Below are 13501 nucleotides of genomic sequence, written 5' to 3'. Positions count from 1 at the left end.
CATTTGCTGTGCTATTGCTCTGGTCTTGTCACACTGTGGCATTTTTTTTTTTTTTTTTTGGTTTTTGGGCCACACCCGTTTGACGCTCAGGGGTTACTCCTGGCTATGTGCTCAGAAATCGCCCCTGGCTTGGGGGGACCATATGGGACACCTGGGGATCGAACCGCGGTCCGTTCCTTGGCTAGCGCTTGTAAGGCAGACACCTTACCTCTAGCGCCACCTTCCCGGCCCCACACTGTGGCATTTTTAAAATAAAGAATTGGCTTTCAGATTTGCGTGTCTGCTTCTCAGTCAGTGTTCACTTTTGGAAGACTGTAAAGATAATTTTATTCCTTGGACATTTAATGGTATTGTGCTTTTGCAGATTTAATATGAAACTGACATCTTAGAGATTTTTTTTTACTTTGTAAAATGTCACTGTGGGGGCCAGAGAGATACCGCTACTGTCAGGCCGCTTGCCTTGCATTCTGTGACCCAGGTTTTTATTCCCAGCACCCCATATGGTCTCGTAAGCCCACCAGGAATGGTTCCTGAGCACAGAACCAGGATTAATTCCTGAGCTTTGCTGGATGTGGCCCCTCGCAAACCTAACAAAAGTGTCATTGTTTTCCATGTAATTGTTTCTTTGTTATTTAAAAGAATTATAAATAGAATTGAAGACAGTTTTATTTTATGAAATATTGGACTTACAGAAATAAATTGATTTTTAATACAATATCTTCAGAGATAGAAGCCCAGTAGAGTTATTGCCAGAGTAACATACTAATAATTACTAATAACAGGGTAAGTAGTAGTTGATCTGAGTTTGAAGTAAAAGGTCTAGTTTTTTGGGTTTTTTTTTTTTTTTTTGGTTTTTGGGCCACACTCGGCGGTGCTCAGGGGTTACTCTGACTGTCTGCTCAGAAATAGCTCCTGGCTGACACGGGGGATCATATGGGACACCAAGATTCGAACCAACCACCTTTGGTCCTGGATCGGCTGCTTGCAAGGCAAACGCCACTGTGCTATCTCTCCGGGCCCAAAAGTTCTAGTTTCTTAAGTTACTTCATCTGAGAATCATAGATACATTTTTTTTCTGGTTATTAAATGGAAGACTTCTCGACCAAAGATGTAAAAATGGTCATATCATGTCTTGTCTTCTCTTCACATAGAATTAATCACTTCCCTGTTGCTTCTGTTATTTTTTCTTAGAACTTCATTTTATAGCTTAAAGTCAACTTATGCTCAGAAATATTCATTACTACCCATAAAGCGAGAGGCTTTACTGTTAGTGACATATGGGGCAAAGATAGTGTAAAAGGGGTAGTTTAATTTTCAAGTAAAGTTATTTTTCCTCTTGCTATATATTTGCCACACTTCCTTTTGGTTCATTTCTCAAGTGGCTTTCTTGCCTTTCAGTGGTGCTAGAAAGCATTCTTACTACTCTATTGACATCACTTGATTGCTGTAGATATTTGAAATGGACATTTTGACTATACTGCAGCATTAGTATGAAGTTGTTATTTGGTTTCAATATTGTAAAAATATTTTAAGATTTTTGATTTACCCAAAATTACACAGCTTGTAAATGATAGAGATGGAACCAAAATCTAAATAGTCACATTTTCAAATTCTCTACTCATTCCACTAAATTTTACTTTTCTGAAAAGTAATGAGTGATTTATTTAAGGAACTTTTGCCATGACACTGAAGTTACTATTTCTGATCTTCTGTTCATTTAAACTATTTTTTCTTCTTTTTTATGTATCTATTGATTTTTCCTTTTGGGTCTAGTTTCTGATTGTGTTGAATACTTAGTAGGGGTCTCAAACTCAATTTACCTGGGGGCCGCAGGACGCAAAATCGGGGTGAATCTTGAGTGCAAAGTCAGTAGTAAGCCTTGAACATTGGGGAGTGTGACCCAAACAACTAAAACAAAACAAAACAAAACAAAAAAGATTCCTCTAGGGCAGGGCCACAAAATATTGAACGGAGGGCCATTCTGCGAGTTTGAGACCCCTGACTTAGAGGAATACAACTAGGCACTTTTTACGAGAAAATAACTAAAATACAGCTCTCTGTCTTGAGAAAGATAACTCAAAACTGCCTTCTCTTTATTTGAATTTTCAGAATATGTCAAGATCAAATATAACCATGCAAGCAAAACATGTGGTAAAACTATTTACAAATTTAATTAAGAATTCTGCACCATCATGAAAGTTTAACGTTTTTATACATCATTTTAAGTTTAATAGGTGATTTTTTTTTAGATGGGTAGTCATCTAAACTTCACTTTAATGAATATTAAAGAAGGATTGTAGCTACATGGAAATTGTTCTGTTAGATTCCAGATTCTCATAACAATTTTAGACAACACATGCTATTTTACTGGAACAGTAACTAGAAAATACAATTTCTACCATGATCATTCTTAGTAAAAGATAAATTTACAATATATAAATTTACAATAAATGTGCTGCATTCGATATTGCTAAATCTGACAGTAGTGTGACCGCCAGTGCATAGTTAATCTTTTATTTTATTAAACAAGTTTTTAGATGTTTTGGGATATTTAATACTTTCTTAATTTGCAATAGAAAATTTAAATTTTAAATGAGAATTGGCTTCCACATAAGTGAAAATATTCTTCAAATGAAAGAAAACTGTTTTTCATTAACATTGTTTTCACTTTTTTTTAAACATTATAATTTTCCAGGAAATATACAACATTCCCTATAATCCTTCCTATTCAGGTCTAGGAGCAGAAAAGTACATTAAGTTTTAATTAGCCAAACTACCTCTAGTAACATCTGGTGTTGTTCATTTTTCCCAACATCTAAAAACAGTATAGTAATCATTCCTTATCTAGAGGAAGAATCCAGAATTGTTTCATTAGCTAATATTTCTGATTTTCTTTCAGTTTTATGGTTCATTGAAAAAATACTTTCCGTGTTTAGAAACAAAGACAATTTCATTCAAATAAAATGTTTAAATATAAAGTTATAACATAAAATGAAATTTCTTTCTACTGAAAGGATCGGCTCCTGTTGAATCATCTTCAGGGTAATTAGCTTGCAGGGAATCAATTACCAGTTTTGTTATATTTAGTTTATGCATAGGGTGTGATATCACTGTGTATTGTACAAAGTCATAAAGGCGATCTCTGCAAAATAGTTTGGAATTTTTTGACCAATTAGCTTCCTCACCGACTTGTTTCCTTGAAAATTCATAGAATTAAAACAGTAGTTTCTACTTGGGGCAGGTAAATTCAGACACATATTTATCATTATTTCTGGATTCATACAACAGAAGTTGTATGAATTTGCTCACTTGGATTTATTTAGTTAGTTTTGGGGGGTCCATATCCCAAACAAATAATACTCACCAAGGTATTCCTGACAGGGTGCTCAGAGCTTGCTCCAGGCAGCATTCAGGAGATCATACGGTGCCAGGATCAAACTCATACCTTTTGCAGCACTCAGTCCTTTGAACTCTCTGTTCTGGGGAGCCTGAGCAATAGCACAGCAGCAGGGCTTTTGCCTTGCACGCAGTTCAACTGAGATGGACTCATGTTCAGTTTCTGGCATCTCATATGGTCCCCGAGCCTGCCAGGAGTGATTTCTGAGTGCAAAGCCAGGAGTAAACCCTGAGCGCTTCTGGGCATGACCCCAAAACCAAACAACAATAACTACACCTTGAACTCTCTGTTCTGTTTAGAAACAAAGACAGTTTTATTCAAATAAAATGTTTAAATATAAAGTTATAACATAAAATGAAATTTCTTTCTACTGAAAGGATCGGCTCCTGTTGAATCATTTTCAGGGTAATTAACTTGCAGGGAATCAATTACCAGTTGAATTTAAAGAAAGGAGCAAGAATATTTGAGGCAGAGTTTTCCTGACTATAGGATTGGTAAAATTAAAGTAAAGTTCTTTTTATGGCCACAGCTTTCAGACAGTGTTCAGGAGACCCCGAGGCAATTTCCAGGTCATGTTCCAGCAGTTCAGTTTGAAGGCCTGGTGACACAGTGCTGCTCAGGCCTTGAGAGTGCTGGAGATTATCTAGGCCACCTGGGCAGTACTTGAAGGCCTCTCAGGTTGTACCTGGTGATGCACAGGGGAGCTTGTGATTTCTGAGAATTTAACCAGGATGGATGCATGTAAACTATCTCTGCAGCTTCTACAAAGAAAATTATTTACTCCGTGGGAATATGACCAAAAACAAATCTATTTATCAAATGCTGAATAATAATTTTATTCCAGAGGTAAAGTATTGGTTTTATTTCCTTTTAGAAGCAGGTTTACATGACAGTGGAAGAATGCTGTCAGTTCCCCTGCCCTTTGCTTTCCTCTCTGACTCACCCCCAAATTAAAACTGAAAATGTAGTTATAAGCGTAAATATATAATCTTGCTTTCTTATTTGCTGTTGGGGAGGGGGAGTGAGGAGTATTGGAACCACACTCGCTGTTCTCCTGCCTCTTTGCTCAAGAGAAACCCCTGGCAGTGCTCAGAGGAACGTTGGTGGAGCCAGAATTTGAACTATTGGCAGATACATGCGAGGCAAATTTCTTACTTCCTGTACTATCCCTTATTCGTCCTTCTATTATTTTAATAAGTCTTTTAATTTTTAAAAGAATGATGGTTAGTTCAAGTTGGAGAGTTAATACACTTGCCATGCACGTGATCAATCCTGGTTTGACTCCCAGCACCATATATGGAGTCCCAAGCACCACCAGGAATGATTCACAGAACAGAGCTAAGAGTAAACCTTGAATACAACAGGATGTGATAGTACTGCAGTAGGGCATTTGCCTGTGCTCGACTCACCCGGGTTTGATCCCTGGCATTTCATGTGGTTCCCAAAGGCTGCTAGGAGTAATTTCTGATCACAGAGCTAGGAGTAACCCCTGAGTATCACCAGGTGTGGCCCAAAATAAAACAAAGCAAAAATACAGCAGGTTGTGTGGTTCAGAACCCCTATTTCTCCCACCCTCCACACACCCAAAAGTATCAATGGGTTTGAGAATCTGAAAAAATCTTTCAAAAATCTTTTACTCAGTTGGATTATTTGAATTAGAGTGTTTTATTCATGTAATTCCTGTGCGTGTTGAAAGAAGGTAAAGTGATAGGCATGATATCCTTCCAATGAAAAGGGAAAAGAAGAGTGCACAGAGGTAGGCTGGGATAGGTGCAGGGAAACTGGGGTCACTGGTGGTGCTGAGTGTGTATTAGTGTAGGGATTGGTACTGAAACGGTACAACTAAAACTAAATCATGTACAGCTTTGTAACTATATATCTCATGGTATAAGTAAATCATGTACTCCACCCTGTGACCTGTAGCTCCAGTTTCAAACTAAGAACTTAATGGATGTACATTATATTTTCAGGCATAAAACTAAGTTTTAAATGTTTTCATTTATGACTTTAAAAATGACCATTAAATATTTAAGTATTAAAATATAGTGCTGGCACTACAAAAATTAAAATTTTATATACAAACTTTGTGACCCTGCCCTTCATACACCTAGATGCTAATGTCAGAGACTATCATACACATATAGAGTGATCATTTTATTTGTATTCATAAAAAATTGACACAGTATGATGGACTGTTCTAACTGTATAGTTATGTAGGTTTATTTATAAATGAAGCATCATATTATAATAAAAATGAGGAATAGGCTTTTATGTTATCAACATAGATACATTTCAAAAAGCAGAGGCCAGAGAGATAGCACAACGGTAGGGGGTTTGCCTTGCACATGGATGACTCGGGAGGGACCTGAGTTTGATCCCCGGCATCTTATATTGTCCTCAGCCTGCCAGGAGCAATTTCTGAGCACAGAGCCACGAGTAACCCCTGAGCACCGCTGGGTGTGTCCCAAAAAACAGAAATATATGAGGAAAATTAAAGAACCAACTAAATAATATAAATACTATATGAATTATTTTTTTTTTTTGGTTTTTGGGCCACACCCGGCGGTGCTCAGGGGTTACTCCTGGCTGTCTGCTCAGAAATAGCTCCTGGCAGGCAGGGGGGACCATATGGGACACCAGGATTCGAACCAACCACCTCTGGTCCTGGATCGGCTGCTTGCAAGGCAAACACCACTGTGCTATCTCTCCGGGCCCAATACTATATGAATTTTTAAGAAGAATAGAAAAAATAAAAGGGAAGAGAAGTCTTAAAAAAAAGAAAGAAGGGGGGGCCGGGAAGGTGGCGCTAGAGGTAAGGTGTCTGCCTTGCAAGCGCTACCGTAGGACGGACCATGGTTCCATCCCCCGGTGTCCCATATGGTCCCCCCAAGCCAGGGGCGATTTCTGAGCGCTTAGCCAGGAGTAACCCCTGAGTGTCAAACGGGTGGCCCAAAAACCAAAAAAAAAAAAAAAAAAAAAGAAAGAAAGAAGGGGCCGGGAAGGTGGCGCTAGAGGTAAGGTGTCTGCCTTGCAAGCGCCACCGTAGGACGGACCATGGTTCCATCCCCCGGCGTCCCATATGGTCCCCCCAAGCCAGGGGCGATTTCTGAGTGCATAGCCAGGAGTAACCCCTGAGCGTCAAACGGGTGTGGCCAAAAACAAACAAAGAAAACAGAAAAAGTACCAGTTGCAAGTACATTTGTGAAAATTATTGTCTCTCTAATGAAGTCATTAATACAATGGCAGAAGATTTAGTAAATTCTTGTTAAATTGGTGGGTTCCTATAGGGATGACAGCATCAAACAAATGAAGTTGTCCAGAAATTCAAAGCACTATTACTGATACTGCAGCTTTTAGGGGCATATTCTCAGCTGTCAAACTTCTCAGCAGTGCCCACACTTGCTCCAAAAGCCTTGGTGATATCAGTCCAAATATCTGCGTGCCTGAAGGGAATCATAGAAGGGTGATGAGGCAGAATCATCAGGAAAATAGTGGTTCTGGTAATGGATGCAGCAGGGTGGGGCTTGGTCCGCCCTTTCCTCCAAGATGGCCAGCTTTCTGCTACGTGCTCTATGTACCCATGATCTTTCATGGCTTGGTTTACAGCTTGTTCAAGAAAAGAGTGAGTTTATGGAGGTGGCTGAGTTTGAACATGGCAGCTGCACTTTTGTTCCTGGTTCCCATCTTGTTTTCTATGGAAGTTGAACTAGTTAACATTCACCAACAGTGCCTTATCTCCTGACACTTGTGCCAGCACTGATTGCTTTTGCTCTTTTTAATGTGTTCCAGTGATTTCTCATTGTTTTGACTTGGATTTCCCTAGTAAAAAAATGGAAAGGATCATTATTCATATATACCTCTTGTCCATCCATATGTCTTTTTGTTTTTGTTTTGAGGCCACATAGAGATGAATTTGAGTTATTCCTGGCTCTGTGCTGAGCGATCACTCCTGGGGTGTTTGGGGACCATGTGTAGTGTCAAGAATTGAGCCATCGAGATTGAGCCATATTCATAAATAACTACTGGTTTTGTTTACCAATTTGGATCTATTTATTTAGAAAACTGTTCTGGGGTAATTAGCAAGTTTCCTTAGAATTTGGCTCAAATGTAGCTTAAACGAACAAGGCAAGCACATGTACTGTCTCCTTGATCCTCTTTAAGGAAATGTCTATTTTTCAAAACTTTTTGACCAGATTTTGTTATTGTTATTAACTTTTACAAGTGCTTTTTATATCTTAGATATTAACCCTTTGTCAGATGAGTGGTAAGCAAATATTCTCTCCTAGTTTGTGGAATGTCATTTGTTCTAGTCGTTTCTTTTGCAGTGCAGAAACTGCCTAACATAATATAGATCTATTTGTTTAAAATTATTCTTTTTTTACTGTGACTCATGTTTAATTTAGTCATTTTTGTTTATAACTGAAACTCAGGGAATTCAAGTTAACATCCTTACATGTGAGCTTAGAGACACCAGAAAGGTTTCAACCTTGAACCCCACATTGTTCTGCTGTGCTTTATTATCCAAATGAACCTTTATGAGCCCACTCTCATCCAGTTTCATTTGGATTTTCTTGCCCACAATTTCACTAGGGAGACTAAGTCCTCCAGGATTGCATTATACACAACTGCCAAAGTGCAGCTTCTAGGACACTTCTTAATTTTTGTACGGTTTATTCAGGTTAGCTTAGGCAAAATTCCCCTCTGAGCAATAAAGACAATATGGTTTCCACTGAACTTTTTCTCTTGACGAACTGTGCTTGACAAACTTAGAATTTCTGGAAAGACTTTGTTGAGGAATGGGAACGATTAAAATATTTTTTTGACCACCATGATCAGCAATTTCTTTGGCTGCTGTAATATTTGATTCTTTCAGCAGCATCTTCAGGTACAAGTTCATCTCTAAAGAAGAATTTGGAAAAATGCTCGACTCGAATTTGTTGGGTTTCTCAGCATTGGTTTTCTTGATCTTTGAGCACAAACTGAACGTGGATTTCTTTTTGTTGAACTCTGGACTAGGAAGAGGCCTAGGTTTCACAAGGGTTTAGCAAAACAGTTATTCTTAACAGTAAATTTGACTGTTCCTTGGATTTAGGTTACTTTATTAATTTTTGTTTGTTTGTTTGTTTTGGGCCACATCCGGTGGTGCTCAGGGGTCACTCCTGGCTGTCTGCTCAGAAATAGCTCCTGGCAGGCATGGGGACCATATGGGATGCCGAGATTCGAACAACCACCTTAGGTCCTGGATCGGCTGCTTGCAAGGCAAACACTGCTGTGCTATCTCTCCGGCCCCTACTTTATCAATTTTTGACTATTGACAACATTTTTACTTCTCAAAGTTTCTAAGGAAACTTGTTATTTACCCCAGAAGACAGTTTTCTAAATAAATGGACCCAATTTTGTTAAACAAAACAGTAGTTCTTTATTTGAAAATTTAGGAAGAGGTTCCTAGGCTAGCTATAGAGGTGTCTCTAATCAGATGTGACACAAATTTTCAGAAAGTCTGGAAACTGGGACTATATTTTTAGGAAGCAGTTTCTTGTTGAGTCAGAATGTAAGAAAAGTATAGGCCTTGCTGGTCAGTCTTTTACAATTGAATACTAAATGCTCAAAAATCCCTTACTTTCAATGTATAGAAAATCCTAAATTGCTTTGAATAGGGTTTAGGTGCTCCCCCTCTCATATAAGCTTTCTGTAGGGTTCCAGAGTTGAAGGCCAAGACCACACAACTGGAATAAAGTTTAATACTTTAATCTCTCTGCCAACAGGAACAGCCAGGGCCATCACCCGAAAGAGATGAGTCCTGCCCAAGGTCATAAGGTAGATTATATAGGGAAGGGATCTAGGGAGGTTCCAGATTTCTGATGATCCTTAAAATGTTTGGCTCTTGTCAAGGGGTACCTTCCTACTGCTTCCTTGTCCTTCCCTGATAGCTACGTGGTATGGCCAGGTAGCTTGGGGCGGCGTCTATGGAAATAGGTTCGTGAAGACCTAACATGTGGCTTACACCATGTGGTCCTTACAAAATGCCATCTCTCCCTGCTCAGAACTTGAGAAGAAGCCAGCCATGTGGCTTTTACAAAACAGAGTCCTTCCTTGTTCATAATTCAAGTCCCAACATTCTTTTCCAACCACATAGACTTTCTTAAATTTTATAAACTAAAGGGGTCTTGCCTTGTATAAGGCTGACCTGAGTTCCATCCTTGGCACCCTTTCTGGTCCCCACCCCTGAACACCATTGCATACTAAACTTTTCTTTCAAATTATACAATTTACCATTCCCATCAGCCAAGTCTGATTTCAGGTTTTTTAATACTGACTCTACTAGTCTTTATAATTACAGTTTACTACAGCATTGATGTAATTGTGATTCTAAATTCTCATTTCTTCGTGATTAGTGATGCAAGGCTATTTTTACTTGTCATTTATATCTTACATCTGTAGTGAAATGTCTATTCAGTGTCTTTGCCTTTTTTCATATGATGTTTGTCTTTTTACTAATAAATTAATGCAGTCTTTATATATCCTGGATTCTTTATCAAATCCACAAGATGTGGCTTGATGTTTTATTTTCTCTATGATTTCTTTTCATGAATGGAAGTTACTTTCATGAGCAGAAGTTAAAATTTGGAGGGAAATTCCCTGACTCTGGCTTGACTTATGCAGTTCCAGAAATAGGACTTGGACTGCACCATGCAAGCCATCAGCACTGCTACTTCGAGTTTTTGGGGTTTTTTTGACTTGGAAAGCTTTATTTTATGACTCCAATTTATCAAAGTTTTTTTTTATTGTAAGAATTTATTCAAGAGACAAAATTGATTAACATTTTGAGGTGAACTAACATAACATAGTAACATAACAATAATATAATTAATATAATAATACATGCAAGTCAAAGAACATTTCTGATTAAAACACAATTTTTTATCATAATGGCTTACATTATTAGAGGCATTTTTAATTTTTTTCACAAATCTTATAGTGATATTTAAGGTACACAGCGACAATAATTGAGGGCCTTTCCACCACCAGTGTCCTCCCTTCATCCCTGTTCCCAAGCATATATCCCTTATCTCCCTCCTTTATCCCCCAGAATGCTAGTGTAACTAAAAGCATATATGCAGTTCCAGATATTTTTACTAGTGGTTTCTTAAAGGTTTAGAGTCAAAGGAGCTCTGTAAAAACAATGTTAGAGTGGCAATTATCATTTGCATGGGCCCACCAAAGTATGGGAATCATGGAAAGAAAAAAACTTTGGCCTAAGTACACGGAGACCCTATCCCAGAAGTTTCCTGACATAAGACCATTTCTAGGCTCCAGGCAAACTAGTTTGTCCAATCCCGGTCATTGTCTGTAGTGCCCATACAGTTATATTTTTCACAGTCTCTGTTGTTGGAATCATGTTTCTGTACTGAAGATCCTGGAATCTGTATATCCTACATTGAAGTCAGGATGGTGCGGAGCGGCATCTAATTTCAACTCACAATTGAAGGGCAATGCAGAAAGCCCTGTCCAGTACACAGGTTGTTGTTGTTGTTGTTTAAATCTTCTCAGTGTTAAGGGAAGACTCTTTTGAGTAAATCGATGTCAGAGCAGCTGTAGGGTCTTCCCTGGTAGAGCATTGCTTCCAGGTGATGTCACAGACAACTTTGGATGTTTCGTAAATGGCTTCCTTGGTTCAGGGGTGACTGGAAAATGCCCAAACCTCTGAGGCCTGTGCCAGGTCTTCATGTCAATGTTCAGGGTGTAAGGTTCCATTGCACCACAAGATATTTTATCACAGTTTTATAGATTATTCTCTTGATGCCACATGTAAGAATTCTTTGCCTAGTATTGGGTACCAAAGATATTTCTCCTCAATGTTTTATAGAGGAAAGAGTGGTCTTTCAAGAAGGGTTCAGTCCTCATAGCTTCTATTCTGTCCTCCACATAATTGCCTTGGTGACACCTTTGTCTAAGATCAATTTGTCATTAATGAAAAGGCTTGTTTCTGGACTCTGATCAATACTACATTTCTTTGATTCCCAAAGCCTTATAGCATCTTTGAAGTTGAATTATATAATTTCTTCTGTTTGATTTTTGTTGGAGTATGCCTTCTATATAATCTTTGTCAAATTTATTATTTTCTGCTTTGTAGTTTTTTTCAATTTCTTGGGGAAATTATATTTGGCTTGTTAATTTTTGTTGTTTTTGTCTTGGGGCCACATCCAGTAGTGCTTAGGGCTTACTCCTGGTTCTGCACTCAGGGATCATTCCTGATGGCTTAGGGGATCACATGTGGGTCAAAGCCTGGTTGTCTAAGGCATGTGCAAGGCAAGTGCCCTCCCTGCTAGACAGTCTCTTCAGTCCTGGCTTATTAATTTCTACAAAGTATTTACTAAGATTTGATATAAATTGCATTTCCTATAGATAAAGTGGACAGAATTTCTTTTCTTTTTTAATTAGTATTGAGCAATGGTCCTCAAACTACGGCCCGCAGGCCACATATTGTATCTATTCCCATTTTGTTTCTTCACTTCTAAATAAGATATATGCAGTGTGCAAAGAAATTTGTTCATAATTTTTGTTTTTACTATAATCTGGCCCTCCAGCAGTCTGAAGGACAGTGAACTGGCCCCCTGTTTAAAAAGTTTGAGGACCCCTGGTTGAGTCTTCCAGTCTATAAACATAGACATGTTTTTGTATTTTCACTACTTTCTCTTATTGATTGTTGCTGGTTTGAAGAGATCTTGTGCTTTTGTTGCTAAATTTATGCTAGATTTATGTTAAATTTATGTATTTTTAAGTTTTTAAAACTTACATTTTTTTTTAGTTTGTAACTGTTTATTAAATGTCAGTGTTTTGTTGTTCTTTTTTTTTTTACAAAGCAAATTATTACTTGCAGGAGGCAAAAGTTTGGCAAACTATGTACAAAAGTAAAAAAGCCTTAATTCATGAAACCAACCACTTTTAGAAAACTATACTTTGCCACAGGTATATGTCCTTTAGAAATCTTTTATTACCAGTCCCAAACGAAAGCAATTTTACAGTATCAGATCATGTGTTTAGTTCCTTGGAGTTGTAAAAAGATAAATGTGTAAAAAAAATCTCAGGACACAAATACTTTTATACAGAGCTAGTACAAATCATGTTTTGTTAGGTACAGTCATGTTGAGGTCGTCACAAAATATACTTTTGGATAAGGCTTCTCCGATAGCTGAGCTTCTGTCTTGGAGAACAGAAAATCCAGAGAGAACATTTGGTGATTGTGCTTTCAAGTAAGAGGTAAAGGAGGAGGGAGGGAAAAACTTCCACTTTTGTCTATTTTACTTCAGTATTGGCAGTGAATAGAAATATAATTAATTTTCCCTCCCTCCCCATAATTAATTTTTTAACAGTGATGCTGTAACCTCTGACTTTAGTGTGTTTATCGTAGTAATTTCAGTATTAGGTAGATACAGTAGTTTCTAATTACAGGATCATGTAGTCCAAGAATACAGACTTCTTTTCAAGTATGTTTGCTTTTATTATGATTTTGCCTGTTTTGTTGGCTACCTGAGCTGCCATTTAGGTAGAGGTCATTGGAATATACTTACTGTCTGGATTCAAAATGTATAGGCAATTTATAGGTAAAGTATAAGGTGGTTCCTGTCCGTGTGTGAAGTGAAGTAATTTTTACTGAACATTTACTAGGAAGAAGAAAAGCAAGCAAGCAAAATAAGCAGAGACATGTTGAGAGAGCATGGGTTTGGAAGAGAAAATTGAAGCTTTGATTAAATACAATATTAGTTACAGGTTTTAATATATACCTTTTAAGAAAGTTATTCTGCTACCTAACCTGTCAGATACTTGTTTTGTTTGTTTTATTTTTTAAGATAATTTTGTTTTATGCTTAGATTGCTATTATATCAGATCATTTTACAAAAATTGACATGATATAATTACTCTGGATTATCTTTTTATTATTGAAAAATTTTATAGGCTTCAGTTACGAACAATTCAGTTCAAAAAAAGTTAAACAAAAATACAGAACTTCTACATAGACTTTGAATGGTTTTTAAATTTCTCCATACAAAAGTAAATAACATTTGCTTACTATGGCACATATAGTATGATTGGGGAAGGAAT

At 37.6% G+C, this 13501-nt stretch overlaps 1 protein-coding gene and 1 pseudogene across 1 annotated transcript in view; one reads left to right on the top strand and one right to left on the bottom strand.

The window, feature by feature from the left end:
* COMMD10 (COMM domain containing 10) overlaps positions 1 to 13501 on the top strand; it is a 148390-nt gene that overhangs the window by 66862 nt on the left and 68027 nt on the right. The gene's annotated exons all lie outside the window — the stretch shown is intronic.
* The window catches only part of LOC126006162 (40S ribosomal protein S7-like), a 58449-nt pseudogene continuing 52758 nt past the window's right edge, over positions 7811 to 13501 (bottom strand).

Source organism: Suncus etruscus, chromosome 4, assembly GCF_024139225.1.
Source record: "Suncus etruscus isolate mSunEtr1 chromosome 4, mSunEtr1.pri.cur, whole genome shotgun sequence".
NCBI classification, from domain to species: Eukaryota; Metazoa; Chordata; class Mammalia; order Eulipotyphla; family Soricidae; genus Suncus; species Suncus etruscus.
Note: the sequence above shows the minus strand (reverse complement) of the source record. Positions and strands in the feature narration are given on the sequence as shown.